Genomic DNA, 22,500 nt, shown 5'->3' on the forward strand with positions numbered 1-22,500 from the left:
ATTGTTTGGACATAGCTGCCGTGTGACCTTTTCGTCTCGGAGGGCGCTGTGACCCCCTCTTTTTAAGGGGGGGGGGAGGGAGCGGGGGGGAAAGGGTACTTTCTATGTCATCTGTTAAATAAACAAATTTATAGTATTTTTAAAATTTTATTTTTATTTAATTTTCTGATGGAATGTTTGTGGTGTAAACCCTGACGTGTGTGTATGTGTGTATATGTGTATACATACATATATATATGTGTGTGTATACATACGCCTGTATATGTATATGACTTAGAAATCAAGTCGAAACCGGTCAAGTCCTTCATTCATTATGTCATGTTTTAACCTGTGGTTTAAATGTAATATATATATATATATATATATATATATATATATATATATATATATATATATATATATATATATATATGTATGTATAACCTTGACGAAACTGTACCTTGTTATGGCTATTACTCTCTCCGACCTTCGCTTTATCGAAAGTGGAATTTTATTTGTCTCTTGGAGAATTTACTAGGGTAAGTGGAATCAAGAAATTAGTTATGTAGAAAAAAATAAATGGAGGTCAGAATCGGGTCATGAAAACCTTACATAATAATAATAATAATAATAATAATAATAATAATAATAATAATAATAATAATAATAATAATAATTGAAACAGAAACCCACAAAATCACTTTGTAACTTGTTTACTTCTAAATATTTACATTTAATATAATAATAAAATAATAATAATAATAATAATAATAATAATAATCAATAATAATAATAATATTATTATTATTATTATTATTATAATTATTATCATCAACTCTTAGTGACTCAGATATATTTACGTAATCATTCAAGGGCGCTGAGAAATTGTATTCATTCTCTCTCTCTCTCTCTCTCTCTCTCTCTCTCTCTCTCTCTCTCTCTCTCAGAGAGGACGTTGAGTTAGTGCAGTGGCTGTTTTCTTGTTATTATTCTTATTCTTATTATTATTATTATTATTATTATATATGAAATATTTAAGAGGGTTATCTATGAATTTTGTAACTTTTTAACTTTAAAGAGGGTCTAAAGAATTTTTTTTCGATATTTCATGAAGCATTTATATAAAGTTTATCCCTCTCTATATATGTAATCTTATATTATATAATCACATATAATACACACATATATATATTTATTTTTCTATTTACTTATTTATTTATTTGTTTATTTATTATTTATTTATATACAAGTTTCTACAAGAGCCACACCCAAGAATCTCCGGGCCACGAGAGAGAGAGAGAGAGAGAGAGAGAGAGAGAGAGAGAGAGAGAGAGAGAGAGAGAGAGAGAGAGGGTGCAACATCGAAGTATTTCACTCTGCAATATTTTGGCAAGGGGAGGGGTGGGCCAGCTTCTCTAATGGCATCTGTGATGCTGAAAGAGGAGAGGAGGGGGGGGGGGGGAGGGGGACAGAGAGAGAGAGAGGGGGGGGGGGGGGGGGGGGGGAGGGGGGGGGGAGTCAGTCAGGCGTGGTTGCAAGATTTACGGTTTAACTTGCAAGCAAGAGATTCAAGCAGTATTTCACTGTAACTGAAAAGGGAGTTTGCTGTATACATTGTAATTTGGGAGCCTGAGAGAGAGAGAGAGAGAGAGAGAGAGAGAGAGAGAGAGAGAGAGAGAATGGATGTTACTCTAATTATCCCATGTAGATATAAACTGAACTTAGCATCATATATATATATATATATATATATATATATATATATATATATATATATATATATAATATATGTGTGTGTGTGTGTGTCATATATATAGATAGATAGATAATAAATAGATAGATAGAATGACACACTTTCTACAAGCCACATAAAATGGTGATATTAACAAAAATATCGCTTTAAGAAAACCTTCAGACACTGAAGAGAAATTGAAACCAGTCGACCAATAAAGATATTTAGCGTGCAAGAACTTGCAAGAAAATATTGATCCATTTTTGCTTTGTGGTCAAAAAAAATTTTAAGAATTGTTATTTTTATAAATAATTCTTAAATGTAATAATTATGAGACGGCAATTAGACACAAGCCATTAGTGTTTAATTGCCTCGTGTGATGCTAGTGTCATTAAAGTAAGACGTTCGTTCAACCTAGATGTCAAATTAATTATTATTTGTGTCTTCCAGAAGGTTCTATGTATCAATTAATCAAGATCCAATTACATAAAACCGTAGAATAATCATCACAGTCTCATTATATTGCATAAAAAAGATAAATAGACCCACAGTTTAATATCAAAGATTAGCCAAAATACAAATACACCTCCCGAAGATATGCCAATGTCTTTCTGGCGACTTCTGGCAATGAGAACGTTACACTCCACGGTTCTGACTCTCGTTTCTTGACTGGCTAGGTTGGTAGCCCTGGTCTTATTCTCCGCGTAATGAGGCCGGCTTGCACGGTCTACGAATTCATTTTTATATCTATATGACTTTTTTTCGTCGTGAATTCACAAGAATGCCTTCAGTTCGTGGCCAGTGTATCAGTCACATGTTTTAGAATATTTCGTTTTTATTTATTTATGCTAATACGAAAATAAAAAAAAACGTTTTTAATGTTTTGTTATATCATTTTGAATACAAAAAACCTTGTGGGTCATTTGCAGTTTTAAATAAATTTCTTTATGGTATTAATTTTCGATTTTCTAACAGTTCATAATTATCAGATCAGACTTTCTTGAGAGGTTTCGTGGCCAGTGTTTCTGGCACATGTTTTAGACTGTTTATTTTAATATATTTTAATAAAAGAATAAAAAATAAATGTTTTGAAATGTTTTCTTATATCATATTGAATAAAAAAAAACGTTTTTGGGTCATTTGTGGTGTTAAATAAGTTTCTTTGTGGTACTAATTTTCGATTTTCTAACAGTTCTTGTCAAACCAGACTTCCTCGAGAGGTTTAAAAACCATCTTCTCTGTATGGGGAATAGTGCCGTCAGTGCAATTTATTCGGTGCACTGTAGGCATGACTGAAGCTCCTTCGCAGCGTGCCCGCCGCCCCTAGCTGCAACCCCTTTCGTTTCTTTTACTGTACCTCCTTTCATATTCTCTTTCTTCCATGTTGCTGTCCACCCTCTCCTAACAATTGATTCATAGTGCAACTGCTTTGAGGTTTTCCTCGCCGTTACACCTTTCAAACCTTTTATACCGTCAATTTCCCTTTCAGCGCTGAATGACCTCTAATGTCCCGGTGCTTGGCCTTTGGCCTAAATTCTATAGCAGTTAAATAATGTTGTATGCATTAACCGTTCAAATCAAACTTTCTTCGGAGGTTTAAGTAAACCATCTTTGAAATATTGAGGGTAACATTTTTTTTTATTATTATTTCTTGTTTTTTAATACATTCAGAGTACCCATACTAATATATTTACTCATTTATATTATATATATATATATATATATATATATATATATATATATATATATATATATATAATGTACATTCATGCATGCATATGTATAAAGATGAGATGAGAGAGAGGAAGAGGAGAGAGAGAAGAGAGAGACGAGAACGAGAGAGGAGAAAAGAGAGAGAGAGAGAGAGTGAGATGAGAGAGAGAGAGAGAATATGCATAATTTACCTTCAGTCGTTTAACTGAAAAAAATATACTTGACCAATCTCATAGACGCCTGTGCATACATAATATATATATATATATATATATATATATATATATATATATTAATGAAAATGTGATAAACGAGACTGCAACCAAACCAAAGCAACGCCAGGTCACGGTCTCTTTAATGAGATTACCAATCGTGACTCAATCCTTAATCGTATCAATTTATACTTAAGAGTTTAATTTTCTCTGAATCATTTCTTTAAGACTCAAGACGAAGTCTTGCTGGTCAGGTGGTACAGAAATAGTAATATATCCTCCTCAAAATATTATTTATTCTTATTTAAATTTTATATAATATGTATACTTATATATATGTATACAGGGTGTCTATAAAGTCCCAGTACCATTACAATCAATAAATACTTGTAATGGTACTGGGACTTTATGGACACCCTGTATAATTTAAAATTGATATATATAAAGTTGCCATGTAGCGAATTTATCTTAATCATTGTTATTATTTATGTATTTATTATTTATTCCTTGGAAGCTGTTATTCCAAGACAATAGCCCCTTTGGTAGGCCTGTTGAGTATGAATAGGGTTCATCTTCTGGACGATGATAATAATAATAATAATAATAATAATAATAATAATAATATAATAATAATAATAATTTTAATATTATTATTGAGCTAATTTCAGAATTACATTAAAAATAACAACTGGATGTAGAGAAGTAAAGGTGCAGAGAGAGAGAGAGAGAGAGAGAGAGAGAGAGAGAGAGAGAGAGAGAGAGAGAGAGAGGAGAGCGTGCACGCCAGGAAGGCCGACTGCAGGTTGGGAAGGATATTAGAGAGAGAGACTTTGCATTCCAGAAGCCAGTCTCTCTCTCTCTCTCTCTCTCCGGTCACGTAACATTACCGCCATTACAATACCATCCCATTTTCATTATTGCTGTCGTCATTCTCCCCAGCCGTTAAGAAAGGAAAGTTTAGTTTTATGGAAGTTATATACCTTTGAAATTCGTTAAAAATTTCGGATCAATTTTTAAAAAAAATTATTTTTCAGTTAAGTGTCAATTCTCAGTGACTGCTCGTTCAGTTGAGGTCAAATTTCGCTCACAAGGGTTTTATATTCCTTGAAAATTTAGTAAAATTCTGGATCAATTTTTTGAAAATTTTATTTTCAGTTAAGTGTCAATTCTCAGTGACTGCTTGTGCAGTTAACATCAAATTTTACTTGCAAGGATTTTTCGGAGGAGTGTTATTTATTCCATAAGTAGAAATTCTATGACGCTTTATTTTGCTTTATGTAATAAAAATTTTTTTCCGGCTTTTTAAGTAATTTTTAAAATTATTTTTTCTTCGAAATTAAAAATCTGATGGCGTATGCCTATTGAATAGGATATGGGCTTTACCCCTTTGTAAATTCCGTTAATTTTTGTAATTATATTGAAAAGCATAATGTATATTTTGTCTGCATGATGAGTTGATACGTACGTAGATTGAAGGTATCGCTGTTCGACTTTTGGGGCGGTACCTAACGTCGCTGGGGATGGGAATCGTCGTCTTGAGCCTCTCCTATATTAACATTACTTTTGAGGGTGTGTGTACCGTGTATATATATATATATATATATATATATATATATATATATATATATATATATAAATTCCAGGTACCATTAGAAGTATTTATTGCTCAGAGTGGTACTGGGACTTTATGGACACCCTGTATATTGTATATAGAATATATATATATATATATATATATATATATATATATATATATATATATATATATATGTATATATATATATATATATATATAATATATGTCATATCATACATGTATGTATGTATGTATGTAAGAGAGAGAGAGAGAGAGATTACATATATATAGATATACCATACAGAGTCCTGGACTAATAATTACACCCCCATTCCCTTAAATGCATCCCCCCATCCCCACCTCTCTCTCTCTCTCCCTCTCTCTTTGTGTCTCACGCGATGAGTCAACGCGATCTTGATGTTGCCTCTTCCTGTTTGAAACTCAACACTCCCTTGGCGTTGTTCTACTCCTTCTTCTCAGAGAGAGAGAGAGAGAGAGAGAGAGAGAGAGAGAGAGAGAGAGAGAGAGATCTAGCTCTGTGGATAGTCTGGGAATGCACTGCTTCTGCCTCTCATAAGCGTTGCTTTTAGTAGATTCATCTTCTTTTACGTGTGTGTGTGTCTGTGTGATTTGTGTAGTTCGTTGCTTAATATCTCTCTCTCTCTCTCTCTCTCTCTCTCTCTCTCTCTCTCTCTCTCTCTCTCCTTCCTTAACCCGCTTTCGATTCTGCAAATGAATCACTATCAGGTCAAAGATCTTCGTGTGAAGGACTCACACCCCCCTCCCCCTACCCCTAACCCTTCCCCCTCTCCCGGGGGACAAAGGTCCTTTTTGCCTTCTTCAACTGTGAAGAAGGATTGGAAGTAGCTAATAGTGAATATTTTTTTACTTATGCACATGTACATTGTACAATAGTAATAATAATTATAAACACGTACATTGTATAATAATAATAATAATAATAATAATAATAATAATAATAATAATAATAATAATGTATTCCCGAGTAATTTATTATTTGCACCTTAATAATAAAGATATTAATTACCATAATAATTTTGTATTTACGATTTAATTATTTACTAATAATAATAATAATAATAATAATAATAATAATAATAATAATAATAATAATATAAAATAATCACTAAGTCATTTTATTGTCTTAATATTAATAATCATACATATATTCACGAAGTAATTTTTATTGTCATTTTATAAAAATAATTATAATAAGAATTTACGCACTTAATAATATATGGTCTAATTTAATAATAATAATAATAATGAATAATATAATAATAATAATAATAAAATATTTTTGAATTAATTTTTTATTATTTAATAATAATAATAATAATAATAATAATAATAATAATAATAATAATAATAATAATAATAATTATAACTAATAATAATAATAAATATTCACGAATATTCTGGTCTTGTCACGTCACACCACTGATTTATAGCCGTAACAGTAACAGTACACGTATAGATCAAGTCACGCGGACTAGTCTCATTACGGTCACCGTTTGCGATACTTTCGGTGACAGAGTAATTTTTGTTTTCTTTTTATAAGCACTTTGATTTATTACTTCACTAACAGCGTAATTATGTATGATTATTTTTCAAGAACTTTGTTCTCTTCGTATCAGTTTTTTTGTTAAGATTTAGCAGCGACAAGTTCTCAGATGTTGTCGGAAATTGGAATTCTGAGTTTTATACTTTTTCACTGGTATATTTTACATATTTTATTGTTTGATAGTTAATTTTCACTATTTTATCACGTAAAGGAATGACCTTTCGTCCCTTCTTCCATCCACATATGATATTGAGGGCATAACTTATGTTTTATTTAATAGGAAATAAAAGTATTGAGTCTGTGACATCTGTAAACATTCGTCAAGCGGCGTTGCCAGACATGCGTGGGTGTACGTTTGTGAATGCACATGAAACACAAACACAGCTCTGTGTATGTGTCTTGTGTACCAGATGTTGTGTGTCTCTCTCCCTGCCGCAACGTTTCTCGAGATTATCGATCACCATCATCATCCAGTTAAAAAAAAAATTCCCAGTCTTTTACTTAAGCCTCCATAAGTATCGATCGGCACGCTGCATGACGTCACTGACGCGTCATGGACTCGTCATTGTCTGTCTCGCGCCAATCCTTCTTCTTCTTCTTCTTCTCTTTCGTCAGTCGGGTCAATAACGGACACGCAGGCAGGCAGGCAGGCAGCCAGCCAGCAACCAGCTTCATTCAACGCATGCCATGATGGTGGGGGGCTGGGTGGGGGGATACGCGGCGATGAAAAATGAACGGAAATGAATGTGTCATTCACTGTCAAGGGTGAACGATGTGGTATTACACCTGCCACCGCGTTTATGCCTTTGAATAATGGGTAGTAACTTCGCCAGTGCAAATTAGTACCACCATAGCCTGCTGTGCTTTAGGTGGAGAGAAAGAGGGTTTAAGGGTCTAGCTACCTCATTCCTAACAGAAGAAGGCATACAGTTTCATTTATCGCAATTATCTGATGTTTCTGTGTAGGCCTGAGTTATCTTGACTTTTCAGTGTAGGCTCAAGTAATTGAACTATTTAGTGTAGGCCTAAGTGTTATCTTAACTTTTCAGTGTAGGCCGAAGTTATCTAACTTTGCAGCGTTGGCCTAAGTTGTCTAACATTTCAGTGTAGGCCTAATTCATCTAACTTTTCAATGTAGGCTTAAGTTATCCTAACTTTTCAGTGTAGGCTTAAGTTATCCAACATTTCAGTGTAGGCCTACGTTATTTAACTTTTCAGTGTAGGCCTAAGTTATCTAACATTTCAGTGTAGGCCTAAGTTAACTAACGTTTCAGTGTAGGCCTAAGTTATCTTAACTTTTCAGTGTAGGCCTAAGTTATCTAACATTTCAGTGTAGGCCTAAGTTATCTAACTTTTCAGTGTAGGCCTAAGTTATCTAACATTTCAGTGTATGCCTAGTTATCCAGCGTTTCAGTGTAGGCCTAAGTTATCTTAACATTTCATTCAATTTTTGTGGCCCCCCCCAAAAAAAAAAAAAAAATTAACCTTATGCCAGCACGCGCTATTGCTTGTGGGTGGGACTACTTATTGCTTAAATTAGTAAAATAAAAATAAGGAATCAGAGGCCGTTTTTATATAGTTTCCACCAAAATTTCTGTCTTGTAGTTGAATAAATCTCTCTCTCTCTCTCTCTCTCTCTCTCTCTCTCTCTCTCTCTCTCTCATAATTGCCAAATTTCTATGTCCCACCAAGCTCCTGTTTATAAGAAAGCTGGTCTCTCTGTCTGTCTGTCTGTCTATATATGTCTTATCATTAGGCTCTCATTATTAATCAATAGAATATTATGGCAAAAGGGTAGTTTAAACTGATGCCCAATTTAACAGCAAATGCAAATGAAAGTAGTCAAATGAGTATCCGTCGAACCTTATGACGGAATCCCGCGCATGCGCGAAATCAAGCCCCCGTGAAGGGACGTATCACATTGCGCAGTCAAGATTCCGGATCACTGCCTAATAAGGTTAGAAAGGATTTCTCAACGCATTGCGAGAAATGGTCCCTCTCCTCAGGTCCTGATACCCTTAAAGGGTAGGCAAGTCTTTCAATGCTGGGTATTCATCCCTTAAAAGGTATCCTTCAAAGGGTATAAGTAATCCCCTTTTTACCGTTAGAGGATATAAAGCGTAGTCAGGTAATTACCAGGAAGAAATGTTGGCGGGAGATCTCCGAGTCCCCAAAATAAGACGCGGGGAAAAAATTGGCGCGCTCAAGAAAATGTTTTAAGCTTTTTATCAAAGTGGAGGGGAATCTGTTGATTTTCCCACGCTTGTGGGCGGCTTGGGTTGGGATTGGGGGAGGGGGAGAGGAAAGCTTCGCACAGAGCGAGATGATTGTGGTAGACTTGGGAAGATAAACGTCCTTCCCAGAAGAGAGAGATAAGAGAGAGAGAGAATTCCTCCCACACGAAGTTTATCTTGTCTGATAAAATAAGAGCAAACAGAAGGCTTTGTCAGGTTGCTGGTATTGCAAATCTAGATCCATTTGTGTTCATGATTCTCTCTCTCTCTCTCTCTCTCTCTCTCTCTCTCTATTGGGACGCAGGTGTAACGAGGTGCCAAATCTCAGAGTTATGCGATTAGGGGATGGTTACTAATTAGCTCTTGAGTTTAACACTGCTAATTCTGATGTCCATTTCGCCTTGTTATGTTATTTGCTTGTTAATTATTCATTGTTTGCCGTCTGTTATATTGTTTGTATGTTAAATTAGGGGGTGGGGGGTCGGTGTGTGTGTGAAGTATATATGCTAGAATTAAAAAAATTCGTTTGCAGCAGAGATAGGACTAAAATTTTATATGTTCAATTTTCCGTTCGCCGTTGATCTGCTCTCTCTCTCTCGGACTAATATCGCCGCAGGATTTTTCCAGTCAAGGTTGGTCTGGGGATTTATGGGGATTTCCTGGTATTTTGTACGTGGGGAAGGAAGGATTTATTGTTTGGGTGAAGGATTACCTCGGTTGCAGGATTTTGCAACTTGTGTTTCAGTCGCTTCTTTTTTTTTTTTTTTTTTTTTTTTTGTTTTTTTTTTTTTTTTTTTTTTTTTGGGGGGGGGGGTGTTAGTGTGTTTTTCCAATTGAGATGAGAGAGGGAGAGAGAGAGAGAGTTGTTTTGGGGGCCATATTTCAGCCATAGTTGTTAGAACGTAAATTCTTGTTAGTAGACTGGAAGATAAAGCAATTCTCTCTCTCTCTCTCTCTCTCTCTCTCTCTCTCTCTCTCTCTCTCTCTCTCTCTCTCTCATCATACTTATTCAATGGACGTGCAATTTGATTTAGGGGCAGAGAATAGAACATGACGTAATAGCAGAGGTGCAACTTGAATTGATAGAGAAGGTGCAACTTGAATTAATAGCGGAGATGAAACTTGAATTAATAGCGGAGATGAAAGTTGAATTGATAGTGGAAGTTCAACTTGAATTAATTTATAGGTGAAAACTTTAAAACCTAACTTAGCGGAAGTCCAGCTAACTTAACTGACTGAATTGACGACAACAATATGAAAAAAAAAAAAGATGAACCGGTTCAGGTCGCCATTTTGATTGTATATTATCAATGTTAGTTTATGTTTGAATTTTATATTATATGTATAGATATATATGGAATTAAAAATAAAATTATATGCCTTAGGTATATTATTTATTTTGTGACAGTATTATCAGACGCAAAAATGAGTTAGCTATTAGAAATACTACCTTATTATTATTATTATTATTAAAATTCAGTAAAGTATAGCAATAAGAAATGGCTATGTACAAATTATTTTACGGACTTTCTCTGTGAATTTGAAATGCGATTTTCTCATGGTTTCTTCTCAGATAATAAAATAATAATAATAATAATAATAATAATAATAATAATAATAATAAAATAATAGTAGTAGTAGTTTGTGAAGTTTCAACCAATTAAAGTAATTAATCCCAAGAAAAGTTATGATATATAACTCCAAGAGAATATGACAGCTACAGGTTACTGAAAGTTGGAGCGAAATGTCCGTAGAGTAAATCATATTGTCACTGCACGTAGCTCGAGGCTTTGGACAATGATAGAGAGATTCTCTAATAATAAAAATAATAAATAATAATAATTCCCGTAATCTGTGTTGGCTTGATTATAGTGTTGTTAATAAGTTATAACAAAGCTGAGTAATTCATCTCGAATGGTATATATTTTGTTCATTATAGATTTTTGCTACATTGGGCAGTAATGTTACAAGACGTCCTAATCTCACTCTGTGTGCGTGTGTGTGGTGTGTTTGTGTTTGGTGGGGGTGGGGATAAGGGGGGAAGGGGTTTATGGTGAAATATAGGGAGGGGCTTCTTCACAATTTATTTGTCTTGTTTTTAGGAAATAAATACATAAATTGATTTATGTCAGCATATAGTACACTGTACGGTTAATTCTCCTTTCTTTCTCTCTCTCTCTCTCTCTCTCTCTCTCTCTCTCTCGTGTTTTAGTAAATAAATACATATATTGATTTATTTCAGAACATGCACTATATGTGTGTGTGTGTTAACCCTCTCGCTCTTTGTTTATATTTTATATATATATGTAGATATATATATATATATATATATATATATATAGTCTAAATAAGTATACGCATCTTATTCTATTAAAGAAAAAATACAACTGAATTCATTCACACATATTTATGAATATAAATATTTGTCATTGACTTTATGAACAGAATTTATATCAAGATCTGTAGAAATAGATTTGCCCTCTCTCTCTCTCTCTCTGTTAACCCAAATAACAGGACAGAATTGAGATCAAGATCTGTACAAATAAATTTGCGCGCTCTCTCTCTCTCTGTTAACCCAAATAACAGGATCTCTCTCTCTCTCTCTCTCTCTATTAACCCAAATAACAGGACAGAATTTATATCAAGATCCGTAGAATTAAATTTGCCCTCTTTCTTTCCCTCTCTGTTAACTCAAATAACAGGATCTCTCTCTCTCTCTCTAAGTCGAAAACGTGATCGCCTGAACTGTTAAACCACTGACCTGTGTCGACCTGCGTTTCCGTCTCAAATCCCTCTTGTGAGGACTTGACCTCTTCCTAATTCTTAGGTCACTTTCCTTGACCTCGTTAAGACGTCGCACAATGCAACACCCACACGCTGTTGCTTCTTCTTCTTCTTGGTTTTCAACAAATTGCAACACTTCATTTTTCACTGGGGAGGGCGTTTATAAGCATTGCTTTGGTGGGCGGTTTGTCATTCATTCCTGGGACGGGTCCTTCAATCGGGGTTAATAATTGTCATTCATTCGTAGGCCGAGTCCCTTGTATCGGGGTTAGCTTAGTTTAAATTAGAATCGACGGATAATTCATTCGAGAGGAATTTTATTTTAATTACTTTCGCATTTTGAATTCGGTTCATAATTTGTCGGTAAATTCATCGACGGATTTTGGTCGCGTTTTTATGAATAATTGGCTTCACTCTATATTGCTAAATAAATCACCTCCACTTCGTTCTGTATTCGAAGTCCCCAAAGGAGCGAGAGAGAGAGCGGATGCGTGAGCGAGTGTATGGGTCCTCTCCTCAACGAAGAGCGAGGCGACGGGCCATCCTTACTCTCTCACGGCCCAAGTGGTACTGAGGGAGGGACCGAGTCACCGAGGGAGACTGTCAGGGTCCAGGGAGTTACGGAGACTCGCTCTCTTCTTCTTCTCTTTGGAAAAACTGAGAAACCAGACCAGACTGTCTGTCTCTCTGTAGTGCTGCTGCTGCTCTCTCTCTCTCTCTCTCTCTCTCTCTCTGCTGCCTGCGTCTTGCCTGCTTATGGCTGCTTCTGCTTGCTATTGGTGCACGTCGCAGTGGCTTGGCTTGTTTGTGTGTGTGTATATATATATATATATCCTTCTGCTTGCTTGCTTGCTTGTGTGAGTTAGCTGCTATGAAGTGAAGTTTTGTATCTCCTCATGTATAGGTCTGGCTTGGCCTCTTCCGCTGCTTTTGTGGCTGCTTGCTTGCTTGCTTGCTTGTTGCCTGCTTAGCTCTGGCTGCTTGCTTGCTAGCTGCCGCTATGCGTAGCTTTGATGTGCTCTCTGGATTGGTTGCTCTGAGCCGAAGCTTTTTATATATATATCTTGCCAGATTTTTACAAAAAAAATTTCAGTGCCTAACATAGCTTGGCTCTCTCTCTCTCTCTCTCTCTCTCTCTCTCTCTCTCTCTTTGATCGTTGCTTGGCTCTAGCTGGGTTAATGAGAAAATAGATATATTAACCAGAAACGAAAAGAAAATGAAGATACTACTACGATATACTTATTTCTTTATTAAAACATAAATTACCAAAAAAACAGGTAGAAATAAATGAAGGAATTTAGTGTTAGTTCAATTCCAGGTGATTTATCAGCTCTCGAATAAATCTTTGGTCTTTTTTGGGGATTAAACGTGCCCCCATATCATTTCCCATCCAACTGCGATCCACCACAGTCGACTAACCACCAGGTACGAAAAGAAACTTGAGATGAGTGTGTCAGGGAATGGCCTAAGATATAGTCTATACCCTCACCTTCCCTGTGGGATCGATCTTGTGTCACGTAGAGGATTAGACGAGGTTGTATCCTGGTATATAAAATACTTCCTATAGTATATATAGCATATATCCTATTGTATGATATACAACCTATTGTATAACAAATCCTATTGTATACATACAGCATATTGTATAATTACATCCTATTGTATAAAATACATCCTACTGTATAATATAAATATCCTATTGCATAACATACAGTATTATGTCTTTATTTATAGCAACGCCTCTCATCGGTGTAGGCACCCGGATACCTTCTTAATTAACGAAGTGACTGAGAGCCATTAATAGTGAAGGGTCTGTTGTTGTTGTTGTTGTTGTTCTTCTTCTTCTTCTTCTTTTCCTTCTTCGTCTTCTTTCTTCTTCTTCTTCTTATTTATATTATTATTATTTATAAAAAAATGTTTTAAAAATGCTTGCTTGCTGTTCAGCACTATAATCTTATAAAGAGTTCTCTATCTTTCTGATGACGGCTTTCTCGTTGTTGCTTAGACTGGCGAGCAACGCACCAAAGGGCATGGTAAAATTCGGTTGAGTCATTTGATTTATTATTGCTTATACAATTCTCCTCTCTCTCTCTCTCTCTCTCTCTCTCTCTCTCTCTACTCTCTCTCTAACGCGACGTTTCCTCCTGATCGACAGGACATTATCAAGCGATAACTGCTGAGGGACTTGAATTCCAGTGTTGTTGTTGTTGTTGTTTAAGATTAAGCTGGCCTTGTGCCAGCACGGGCTCTTGCTCACAGAGCAGCCCGTAATTCATATTAGTATGAGATGTGAGATGCTTAGGATATGCAATCTTTATTGGTGATCAATGAATGATGTGGTGAAGGTGATTTGATATTGAATGAAGGATTTGATGGGCAAGGTTGAAAACCCTTTAAACCCTAAGGTACCCTTCAGTCGTAGGAAAAGCTGGATAGTAGTAAGTGTTGGCTAGTAGGAGAGACCAACAGATTGGAAGAATTGAAGGTTTGAGTTGTAGGCACAGTTAGCTAGTAAGGGTAGCTCGTGAATTTCTGAGACATGTTCCTTTTCCGGTCCGCTTTCTTTGGGTGTGTGTTGTCTGGTGAGTGTGGTGGATGGATAGTGATGAGCGTGAGGGGAGGGTGATGAAGGAGGCAAGAGGTGAATGGGATGTCTGTTAAGAGGTTTGTCTTTTTTTGTCTTGCATGTTATGTGGGTTAGGTTGGGATGTGGTAGTGGTCATGATTTGTTGGCATCATGTGCTGTCAGTCAGGGTTGTCTGTTCCTACCTAGGTGGTGGGTAGGAGCATAGGAAACCTGTAATTCATGGTGTTGCTTAGAATGTGCTTTGTGATTTGAGTGGTTGTGCGTTCATTTTTCCTATGTACCTATCTCTTAGTTGCTCCGTTTCTGGACAGTCTAAGAGGTAGTGTTCTAGAGGTTCTTCTGGAAATTCTTTATTTCGCAGTACTTACATGGCCTGGGATCGCCTACTATCTTTTGCCAAGTGCATTGGTATCCCAGCCTTAGACGATGAATTATGACTGCTAGTGCTCTTGACATATCTTTGGGAATGTCATGTGGTTGCAGACTGGTGGGTGTCTACATACCACTTTGCAGTGTTTAGAGCCTCCAAAGACCGCTCTCCTGACTTTGCTTTCTTCTTGCACTTGACAGTATGCTGAGGCTTTGCTTTTAAGTTGAGTCAGTGATGGCTGATTTTAATACCTATGTTGTTAATGTGCAACCCACTCTTTGCTAGGGAGTCTGCTTCCTCATTTCCTTGGATTCCTATGTGACTTGGAATCCAGTTGAGAGTAATCTGTCTGTTTCTGATTTGGTGGATGTTAGCAATTGCCCATATACTTGTCAGGAGTTGATATTTTCTTTTGCTTCCTTTGCCTTTTGTGATGGCTTGTATTGCTCCTTTTGAGTGGTGTGGATAGTTGTGTTTCCTAGTTTGTGTTGAGAGTCTTCTAGCGCTTTAGCGATTGCTATCAGCTCAGTCTGTAGAGTGGAGGCGTTATCTGAGAGCCTCCAGCTCCCTTTTAGTGATGTTGAGTAGACTCCTGCTGCCGCTGCAGGAATGCTGAGGTCTACTGATCCATCTGTAAAGTATTCATTTGTGGCTGTCGTTTTCCTTATTGAATCTTGTGCTGCTTGTTTCAGCTGTTGAACGGTGCATGCTTCTTTGCTTGCCGGTAGGACTGTGTAGTTGATATTGAAGAGTTCTGATTTCCAGGGTGCTGGTTCTACATACTCAGCAGGAGGAGAGTCTTCTCTGATGTCAGCAGCATGCTTTTGCATGCCTACTCTTCTCAGTGTTTCTAAAAGGTTGCCAGAGTATGTCTTGGGTGGGTCTAGATCTTCGTGGAGATCAATGCACTTTTTTGATCTCTCTTTTTAGTGGACAGTTCCTTTCATTTTTTAAGGTTTTTAGCAGGATGGACGTGTTTCTCTGGTCTATTCTGTATGTCAGAGACTGTAGTTTTGTTTCATGTCTCAGAATGCATAAGTTAGTCCACATTGGAGCACCTGTGATGAGTCTCAGGGCATTGTTTTGAATTACTTCAGGCTCTTTTGCTCTGTGCTTGAGAGACTGGTGAGAACAGGTGCGGCATACTCAACCGTTGACCTATTGTTTGTATGTAGAAGGTTCTGAGGGCGTGATATACTGCTCCCTGTTGTAGAGAGGTGATCCTCCTGCATGGCATTGTGTCTGCATTTGACTTTCTGCTTGAGTATTTCAAGTTCTTTGCGTGGGGAGAGTTGCTTGTTTATGTTAACTCCTAGGTACACAAAATTGTCTACCCATTCAATGGGTTCACCCATGAGCTGTATTTCATTTGGGTCTAGACTGTGTTTGATGGCCATTGCTTTTGTCTTTGTAGTGTTGATTTTTAGACCTAGGTCTTTGCATTTATTTTCAATTTGTATTATTGCACTCTGCATGTTCTGGTGAGATCTGTGTCTGTCTGTGCTGACTAGGCAGACATCATCTGCATAAATGAATATTTCACTCCATTGGGTAGGGTGGTTGTGGCTAATTTTTCCATTAAAACATTGAAAAGGAAGGGGCTGAGTATGCCTCCTTGAGGTGTTCCATTCTCTAGACTGAGAAAGTCCGAGCTTGCTCCTTGGAAGGTGACTCTAGCCTGTCTGTTTTGCGTGTATCCTTTGGCCCATGCTAAAAGGTTGCCCTTTCCCGCCTTGTCAGCCAGGCTTCAAGGATGGCAGCTGCACTGGCTAGCTCATAAGCGTGATGTTCCTCCTTCAGGGTCTTCATATCGGCAGTCTTCTCCCGTCAGGGCCTTCGTCAGGAGGGCCCTCTCGCACTGTTCGACGTGGCAGGACACACACCTCGAACTCGACCGAGCATCCAGATGCTAATTAACAATGGGTACTCGAACAAACTCGTAAACCGAGAAACTCAAAGCCGCCCTTGACAAGTGGTACATGGCGAGGAAGAGAGAAGGAACATTCCGCCCCCGGAGGATATCAAACTTTTCTATAAAGCCTTCATGCACCACCAATACAAGGAAGAAGAAGCAGCCATGAAGAAAATAATAGAGAAACACGTCCGCCCCATGGAGGAAGGAAAGAGAGTGTCCCTCATTATTTACTACAAGAATCGGCGTACGAAAGACCTCCTGATGAAGAACAACCCCTCCCCACCGGCAGGAGACCCCCTGAAGCAGTCCAACGTCGTCTACCGATACGTATGCCCCGCCCAAGGATGCCCTGGGATTTACATCGGCATGACGACGATGCGCCTGTCAAAAAGGATTTCCTGCCACGCCCAGGAGGGCGCCATTAGGCAGCACGCCCTTGCAGTACACCGCAGAAACATCACGAGAGACGACATCGTCAGGAATACTAAGATCATCGGGAGAGCACCTGACCCACGACGTCTGCGTCTCCTAGAAGCGCTGCTCATCCTCGAGGAAAAGCCTCCCCTCAATACCACCCAAGAAGCGTTCCTGATACCGACGTGTGTGGAGGACCACACCCCTCTCCCCTAACGAAAGTACCAGCGCGCATGGAACGAACACCGGACATGAGAATAATACCAGGGGTGACGTCACGCAGGTAGAAGCCAATCAAGAGGCTCCCGGTGATACCCCCTACCTGAGAAGTCTGCAAGACTTGTCAACGCCCGCCGTATGAGTCACCTTCTCGGGAACCAATAAAAACTCGACCTACCGGAGAAGTGCTCTGACCGTACTGGAGAGCTCGCAACACCACAATAAAAGGAGAAGGATTCGCCACTGGAGTGCTTAGATCGTTACAAAAGGAAAGAGAGGACGACAGCAAAATGCCCGAATTGTAAAGGGCAGCATCACGCCTGGCATAAAGGCTGTCTGGAAAGACTAAAGAGGATTTGGCGAATGAAAGGCCAGAACCCCCAGACCACCACCAGAACGTTGCAGCAGCAACACAAACCTCCCCCACAACACACATCATACCCTCAACACCTACCACAACAAAACCCACCTACACAACAACACCACAACAAAACATCACATCCTCAGCGACCAACGGAATACAACCCACCTCCATACAGCAACAACAACACAGCAACACAGACACCAAGAACCCAGATATAAGCAGCAGAAACCCCCCACCAATCAAAGACGCAATCCACCTACACAAAAACCACAAGACCAACAACGGAACACATTCCACAGAGACCCCAGACAGACACAAAACCAAGACACAAACAACACACCCACACCTGCCTCAAACCCCATGTCCTTCTACTCCACATCAACTCGGAAAACACCCCTACTTCCCACCCCACCCAATCACATGAACACACCCCCCACCCCCAACTCCACCCGTGACGGTAGTACCAGTGCCGAAAGTCAGCACAACACCGTAGAGCAGTCACCAGAGAAACCCACCTACCGCCTCAGTAAAGACGACTTTAGGAGGGAAATAGAGAAAATTGTGAGGGCAATTTTTCAACAATTGTTTCCAAACCTAAACCTAACAGCTGACCTCAGGAAAACGATTGTAGCACTGACACCTTATTAAGATGGAAGGAAACAATCAACACCAAACACGCCCCCAGAACACTGAAGACATTTCATCATACACCAGTCTAAAAATATTACAATGGAACATAAACAGTGCCAACACAAAATATGCCATACTACAATCAAGAGTACTCTCAGAAAGACACGACGTCATCCTGCTGCAGGAAACACTAATTAGGGAAAACAACAACTTCACATTCAAAGGATACACAGTTTATAAAACTCCACATACAGATTCAAATAGAGGGCTGATCACCCTAATAAAAACAACAATTCCCTCGGAAAAAATAAGAAACATAAACTGTGGTATGGGATTGAGACACTAAGTGTCCTCATAAGACTAGCGAACACGTCACTCACCATACACAATATCTACAAAGGGCATGAAAAAATCTTTGAAGGAGAGAACCTCTTCAGTGCAGCCTCCAGAGAAAACACCTTCTTTGCAGGAGACTTCAATGCACACCACCCATGCTTACAGTCGAGACAGCACACAAATGCAACAGGCAGACACATACACATCCTAATGGAAGAATTTCCGGACGTTGCACTAATAAATGACACAAATGAAGCAACACACCTACGAGGTGGCAGGCTAGACCTAAGCTTCATAACTGGAAACCTGAAAGAAGACTGCACATGGAGAGTGCACCCAACTCTAACCAGTGACCATTTTGCAACTGAAACAAAACTAAAGATAATGAAATTCCCCACCACCGCCCCCTCGGGCAGGATGGAGACCGGACCTAGCAAAACTGGCCAACATTTCAAAACCACATGAACACATGGGCAACACAGTACATTCAAAAATCCAGCCCTCAACATATGCACGCTCCAACAGGACTTTGTAGAGAGCCTGCACAACGCAGCAAACATTTCCATGCCAAAGAAAGCCTTTAGAACAAATGCAACCCCACACAAGGACAGTTGGTACTACAACTCTAGAATCAAAGAAATGAACTCAAGAGTAAACAGAATAAGAAAAATATTCAGAAGGAACCCCACCGACGAGTTGCACACGATCCTAACAGAAGTCGTAAACCACGCAGCCCAAACTGCTAAGGAGGTTAAGCAGGAAACCTGGCTTAAAATGGTGCTCAGAAACCACTCGAATGACGCCCATTGCAAAGATGTTCAAGTGGTTCAACAAGGTATCAGGAAAGACCAGGCCAACCCTCTAGCTGAAGCAAACAGACTAGCACAACACTTTGCAGACAGAACCAAATCAATTCACCTACCACCAGTCACACGAGAAAGACAAGTGGCACTCAATCCTGGAAGAAGGAGAATCAATCATACAGCTGCAGCAATTCTGATGACACGGACACACCATTCACAATGAAAGAACTTGACAAAGCCCTCCAAAAGGGAACAGACACAGCACCAGGAGCAGACATGATTACATATAGCATGTTAAAAAACATGGGAAACGCAGCAAAGACAGTGCATCTCCACATAATAAACAGAACGTACACAGAGCAGATCAGACCCACACAATGGAACCAACAAAACACACAACCAATTCCCAAACCAAAGGAGCCCAACGCCTACAGACCCATTTCTCTCATCAGCTGCACAGAAAAGACGGCAGAGAGAATGGTGTTAAACAGACTGCTGTGGAAAACAGGGCCCTTACACCACCGCTTATATGCCTACAAAGAGGGGATAGGCACACAGGAAGTCTAGCAGATGTGATGGCCACAATAAATAACAAGAAAGCAATCGTAGTATTTCTCGACCTAGAAAAAGCCTACGAACTTGCAAGTGCAGCTGCTATCCTGGCAGCCTTAGCCAACAAGACGGTTAAAGGCAACCTTCTAGCATGGACCAAAAGATACATGCAAAACAGACAAGCCAGAGTTACCTTTCAAGGAGCAACCTCCGAATTCCTCAGTCTGGAAAATGGAACACCTCAAGGAGGAATACTCAGCCCCTTCCTCTTCAATATACTAATGGAGAAATTAGCCAACAGCAACTTCCCAAATGGAGTTGAAATTTTCATATATGCAGATGATGTGTGCTTGGTCAGCACAGACAGGCATAGAGCCCACCAACACATGCAAATCGCGATAACACAGATTGAAAACAAATGCACAGTCCTAGGACTAAAAAATAAACACGGCAAAAACCAAGGCAATGGCAATCAAATACAATACAGACCTGAACCCAATACAACTCATGGGAGAACCCATCGAATGGGTAGACAACTTCATGTACCTAGGAGTCAACATCAACATACAGCTCTCACCACACAAAGAAATAGAAACACTTAAACAAAAGATCAAATGCAGACAAAACGCCATGAAAAGAATCACCTCGCTAGGCAGGGAGCCGTATACCATGCCCTCAGAATTTTCTACATACAGACAATAAGATCAACAGTAGAGTATGCCGCACCAGTCCTCACTAATCTACAAGCACTGAACAAAAAAGTTTTGAGGTAATCCAAAACAATGCCTTAAGACTCATTACAGGAGCACCAATGTGGACCAACCTATGCATCCTGAGACATGAAACAAAACTACAATCTCTGACTCATAGGATAGATCAGAGAAACACATCCATCCTGCTAAAAACCTTAAAAAATGACAGAGACAGTCCACTCAAAAAGGAGATCAGGAAATGCATTAATCTCCATGAAGAGCTAGACCCTCCCAAAACATATGCTGGAGACCTTCTAGATACACTGAGAAGAGTAGGCATGCAAAATCATGCTGCAGCCATCAGGGAAGACACCCCCTTCAGTGAATACACAGAATCAGCACCCTGGGAACCAGAACCTTTTAACACAAACTACACAATTCTTCCAGCAAGCAAGGAAGCATGCACCACCCAACAGTTAAAGCAAGCAGCACAAGAAGCAATACAGTTGACAACCGCCACAACATATACTTTACAGATGGATCAGTAGACCTCAGCATCCAGCGGCAGCAGTAGGGGTCTACTCAACAACACTCAAAGGAAGCTGGAGGCTCTCCGACAATGCCTCCACACTACAGACAGAGCTGATAGCTATCGCCAAAGCACTAGAAGACTCCCAACACAGACTGGGCAACACTACAATACACACCGACTCGAAAGGAGCAATACAAGCCATCACAAAAGGCAAAGCAAAGGAAAATATTAAACTCCTAACGAGCATATGGGCACTGGCAAAACTCCATCAAAGCAGAAACAGACAAATAACTCTCAACTGGATCCCGAGCCATGTTGGAATACAAGGAAATGAGGAAGCTGATTCCCTGGCAAAAAGCGTGGTTACACATAAACAATGTCAACATCAAAATAAACCTCTCACTAACCCAACTAAAAAGCATAGCAGCAGCATACTGCCAAACACAGGAGGAAAGCAAAATTAGGAGAGCCATCTTCGGAGGCTCCAAGACTGCAAAATGGTATGCAGACACACACAACTTCAACCACACAGCATACCGAAGAACATGACACGAGCACTAGCGGTAATAATACACCGTCTAAGGTTTGGATACCAATGCACATGGCAAAAAATAGAAAACAACCCTAAACCATGTAAATACTGCGAAACAAATACAGAAGAACCACTGGAACACTATATATTCTGCCCAGAAACACAACAACTAAGACAAAGTCATGAAGGAGATCAACAATCAGTCACTCAAATAACAAGACACATCCTAAACAACACAACAGCTTTACAGGCTTCCTATGCTCCTACCCACCACCAAGGTAGGTGCAAAACACTCCTAAATAGCGGAATCTCGGGGACATCAGTCAAGACCCCTCACACCCCCTGCCATCCCTATCCACTCACATACAAACCACAAAACACAGAATAACAAACAATCCACCCAGTGCATGACTGACACAAAGACAGCCAACATCAACCTACATCACCCAACATCCAAAAGCAAAGCCCCGACTCTGACATCCTTCATCACTACCTCACCTCATGCACAGCATTCCTTCAGCCTCTGCATCAACAACACACACTACTTCCCACGGAATTGGAACGGAATAAGGAAATGTTTTGTGGACCTCACAAGCTAACTGACTAGCAATCTTTTTCTCAGACTCATACCCTTCCTTCTTCTCATCTGTTGGCCTCTCTGACTTGCCAACACTCACTACTATAGCACTTTTCCTACCACTGAAGGGCACCTTAGGGTTTAAAAAGGTGGACAACCTA

The 22,500-nt window shown here is 39.0% G+C and overlaps 1 protein-coding gene across 2 annotated transcripts in view; it reads right to left on the bottom strand.

The window, feature by feature from the left end:
• The window catches only part of LOC135203768 (uncharacterized), a 90,709-nt gene that overhangs the window by 22,362 nt on the left and 45,847 nt on the right, over positions 1 to 22,500 (bottom strand). Inside the window, exon 1 of one of the 2 annotated variants that reach the window (XM_064233729.1) lies at positions 11,793 to 12,445. The exons of the other annotated variant lie outside the window; for it this stretch is intronic. The gene's annotated coding sequence lies outside the window, so the exon portion shown is untranslated. Of the gene's footprint in view, positions 1 to 11,792; positions 12,446 to 22,500 lie in introns of those variants that run through there. 2 annotated transcript variants of the gene reach the window in all.

Source organism: Macrobrachium nipponense, chromosome 36 (assembly GCF_015104395.2).
Source record: "Macrobrachium nipponense isolate FS-2020 chromosome 36, ASM1510439v2, whole genome shotgun sequence".
Taxonomy (NCBI): domain Eukaryota; kingdom Metazoa; phylum Arthropoda; class Malacostraca; order Decapoda; family Palaemonidae; genus Macrobrachium; species Macrobrachium nipponense.